Here is a 4,496-nt window from a genome sequence, read left to right on the forward strand (position 1 = left end):
TTTTTGTATTTTTTTGTAAACTTTTGATTATATATTGTATACGGCATTTGGTTGTTTGTTCTCAGTGCCAATCAGCACTTTCTGCTTGCCGTCTGCCTTTTCTTTTCAAAGGTCCCACAGGTTTCAATACTTGTTCTATTGAAACTTAGAGCCTTTTTCAACTTTTAGCCCCGGCCCATTGTCGTTTGGCTTGCGCTTCGTGCCAAGGATGTTTAGGTAGCCGGGGCCGGGTGTTCTCAGGGGTGTGGGAAAGTCCCGGCTACCGCTGACAAAAGCCCTTGAGAAAAGCCTCCCCCGGGTGAAAAAAGCCCATGTCCTAACCCGACTTTTTTTCTCCCCGCAGTCGGGACTTCGTCCGAGTTCGGCTCGATTCGGAACGGGGCGCGTGGCCGTCTCGTGCCTCGGACCGTCACGTACCGCTTTCTTACGCTCATCCCGGGTCGGTTCAATAACGTCTAAACTTTCCTGTACCAGTTAAAAAGCGAATAAAAATCAATCGTAGGATTTCTCCTTATTGGTGGGACGATGAATCTGCGGCTTGGACCTTTCCCACCACCCCGGTCCGTCACTCCTCGCTGTTTTCAACTATCAGAAATGTTTCTGTAGTTAAAATGGTTAGGGATGGGTAGAGGGTTAAAATGTTACTGTTAGGGATGGTTAGTTAAAATGTTATTACAATTTGAAATTATATTATCCCTATATAGTAAGGAGCTTGGGTATTTCGTCTGAGCACTTTTGATTCAAAGGACTGTATGCGCTGGATACAGCTTGTCCTGACCCTCAATTCCAAACTAAATATCCACACTCCAAACTAGAATTTTCGAACTAAAAAGCACAAAGTTATATTATGAAAAAACTGAAAAATTTTCCCTCCAGAAGTCATCGAAGTTGTTCAAGTCTTATATTTATATCTTAGTTCCTGCATGGAGACTTCACATCAGCGTAAGTCCAGATACTTAAGGGACGTAAATTAAATTTATTGTGATCTCCTTCTTGTTGGTGTATAGAGAATGAGTACTTTCGATGTAAATGTGCACTGTACCTTTTCTCTCGTTTAGTCTTCTTTTCCACTGACAATAAATAAGTGCACAATTCTTCGATGTGTTCTTGTACGTTAGAAGGATATGTCGTATTAACTTTATTCAAACTTTAATTACCAGAAGACACCATAATGAACGAGAGAGGGAGTGAGTGTGTGTGTGTGAGAGAGAGAGAGAGAGAGAGAGAGAGAGAGAGAGAGAGAGTGAGAACGAAAAGATAAGCGAAAACAAGGAGATAGGATAGGAGATGGGAAGAGGGATAAGACAGATGAAAGATAAAGAGAGACAGAAAGAGAAAGAGAGAGGGAGAGTAATACATGGAGAGAGAGATTGATAGATTGATTGACGGTTGGAGTTGGATTTAATCACGCAAAGTAGGTTTCTCGGACCTTTCTTACGCTTAATGTGAGTTATACAGTTTACAGATATATAAAGAGAGGGAGAGAGAAAGAGAGGGAACCAGAGAGAGAGAGAGAGAGAGAGAGAGAGAGAGAGAGAGAGAGAGAGAGAGAGAGATGGAGAAAAAGAAAGAAATGTAGCAATAGTGAAAACAAAAAAATTCGTACAATGTACGTACAGTGTTACTTAGAAATTTACCGATGGTAACTAGATCGATGAAAAGAGAGAAAGGAAAAGGTGTAAAATGCGCGAGAGAGAAAGAGAAAGGGAGACTCAAGTTGAGAGTAAAACAAAGAAGATAGAAAGTAGGTGAAAGAAAAGTAGAAAAGTAAGAAAACGAAAACAGGAAAATGGGTACAAAGCACATAGAAAGAATGACGTATATATAGATTGGTATAAATATAAAAAGAGAGAAAGAACAGGAAATACTAAAATGGACAAAGAGATAGAGAGATGATTAAATAAATAAATAGATATATAGATAGATATGATAGACAGATAGATAAATAGCTGGATAGATAGATAGAGTGATAGAGAATGTAAGGGGTAAGAGGAGAAGAGAGAGTGGTTCCATGTCTAGCTGTGACACAGCAGTTTAAAGTAGGGATGGGTATCGAACCCAAAAATGTCGATGCTTGACATCAGTAGGGATTAGAATGTAAAACATCAATGGCAAAAAAACATCGATGCTTGACTAACATGATGTTTTGGTTTGTTCTGGCTATATTATCATTTTTTTTTTACTAGTTGTATTTACTATAAACCTAAAAGCCGGATAATATTTTTTATTTTTAAAGAAGACTGCATAAAATAAACTTATGTACTTAAAAAAATAATAATAAACTAAAGCCAAAACTAAAACAGAGGGAATTAAGAATAAACACACTAGTATTAACCTTGTAAAGAACAAGCAACAATTAAAACATAAAAATGAAAAACAGTGAACATAAAAAGTAGAAATATCCCTTTTTCGTTTACCCTAGAAAATAATTCTTCTACTTTTTTTATTAATTTTAATGATTTCATCGAATTTCGGTGAAGATTTGGATATATTTATCACGTCTTTTCAAGCTATATTCAAGCTATAAATTGGAAGAGATTTTAAATTGTAATTGTATTTAATATATGCAATTTTTACAATTTTTAAAATTTATGATGATACTAAATTCATTAGATTTCGTGGTCCGATTGACCAAATAACATCTTTCAATTAATTAATCTTTATGTAAGGTATTGGTTGAGATAAAAAATTCAGTGTCACGAGCGGGATTCGAACCCACGACCTTCGGCTATATACGCCGCTGCTCTACCAGTTGAGCTATCGTGACTTCGAACCACTCGGACACCAACTTCCCATCTCAACCCACAACCTTTCTAATTTTACTTCATTTTTGTCATTTTTCAACTGTCGTGTAATCTATTCGATTCTCGGCGACAAATGAAGTGGGGATGAATGAATCGAAGTCACTTTCTCCGTGAAAACCCAGCAGGGAAAACTAAAAACATGAAACGCCGTAACTTTTCCGGTGCAATTTGTTCGTCAGGTCGTGTTTGTAGATAAGGTGGATTGTTAATTGAATGTCCACCAGTTCGGAATAATTTAATATCAATTTCCTCCTTCGGCCGGCCTGCCCGGGGCTAACAAGACGCATTTGAAATGTAAAATACGGCCGAGAGGATGAGGCAAACGACATCGGCCCCTAATAAGCTTTGATGAAGTTTTCCAAATTAGCTTCGGAAAATAATGAGATCAGAAATGCGCCTCGATCCATTACTGATAAAGATCCGAAATAACGAAAGCACTGCACATGGCGAACTGCGGCCTAATTGACTCCATTTCGTTACGATTCCGGTCCTGGTCGGCATTAAATTATTAATGAGAGGAATAAGAAAAGGGGATACGAGAGTCTGAACTTGTTGATCCAGTTCTCATGGCATCGCGTGGCATACTTTAATTAATCCGCCAACACCCACTCTATCTCTACCCCTGTCTGCGTCTGTTAGGATTGGGTTTATTATTGCCAATTAAACCGTGATGGTGAAATTGGAAAATTTCTGTTTCATGCATTGTGAAAACAGCTAGGAAAACAATTATCATTTATAAACCGGGATTTTAGAACAGTTGAACTGCAAATGAACTTTCGCTTGTAGCAAGGTCACTCAAATTATTTATGGATTTTATAAATTATGTTGTATGATGTCAATCTTATTTTGCTGGCTTTATCTTCTTTTTCTCCCACCCTACGTTGATTAATTATTTATTTATTTGTCGCTCTATTTATTAATCTCTCTCTCTCTCTCTCTCTCTCTCTCTCTCTCTCTCTCCCTCCCCCTTTCTCTTTTTCTGTCACACACTGATCCATCCATCTATCTATATATATATCTATGTTTTTATTTTTGAACCTATCGATCTATCTAATTAACTATCTGTTCCTATTTTACTCTTTCTTCTTCTAGTTCTCTTTTTGAATCTACATATCCATATTCTATTCTATCTCTATTTTTGTATTTCTATCTCTCTTTTTTGTAGTTTTTATATTTACCTATCCATATCTAACTAAATTTTTCTATGTGCTCTGTATACATTCCAGTTCTCACTATTTCTTACTTTTTTCTCTCCCTCTCTTTCTTCACTCACTCTGTACTCTTTCTCTCTCTCCTCTCCTTCTCTCTCTCTCTCTCTCTCTCTCTCTCTCTCTCTCTCTCTCTCCCTCCCTCCCAAATCTACTGTATTCCTTACTCTTTCTCGTTTTTTCTTTTTTGATATTCATTCATTCATTCTTTTTCTGTCTTTTTCTTTTTTCCTTTTTTCCATTTTATATACTTACCCATCTCTAAGTAACATTGAACTACAGTTCGTCTATCTTTTTGTTTTTAGTTTTGTGCATATTCTACATGAGCCCTCTACTACATCCTCAACATTTGTCCTCTCTTCCTCTTTTGTTCTGTTCCAGCCCTTCTATCTATCTATCCATCCATCCATATATACAGGGTGAATTGCTACTCGTGCTACAAACTTCACCAGTAGATTCTTGACCCTAAAATGAACAAAAAAGT

General features: G+C 37.1%; 1 non-coding gene across 1 annotated transcript; it reads right to left on the reverse strand.

Annotated features, from left to right (window-relative positions):
- Positions 1-2,694: 2,694 nt before the first annotated feature.
- On the reverse strand, positions 2,695-2,767 carry Trnay-aua. The gene has a single exon. It is a non-coding gene; the product is annotated as a tRNA-Tyr (tRNA).
- Positions 2,768-4,496: the final 1,729 nt, after the last annotated feature.

Source organism: Cimex lectularius, unplaced genomic scaffold (assembly GCF_000648675.2).
Source record: "Cimex lectularius strain Harlan isolate CLEC.00 unplaced genomic scaffold, Clec_2.1 scaffold77, whole genome shotgun sequence".
Classification (NCBI taxonomy): domain Eukaryota; kingdom Metazoa; phylum Arthropoda; class Insecta; order Hemiptera; family Cimicidae; genus Cimex; species Cimex lectularius.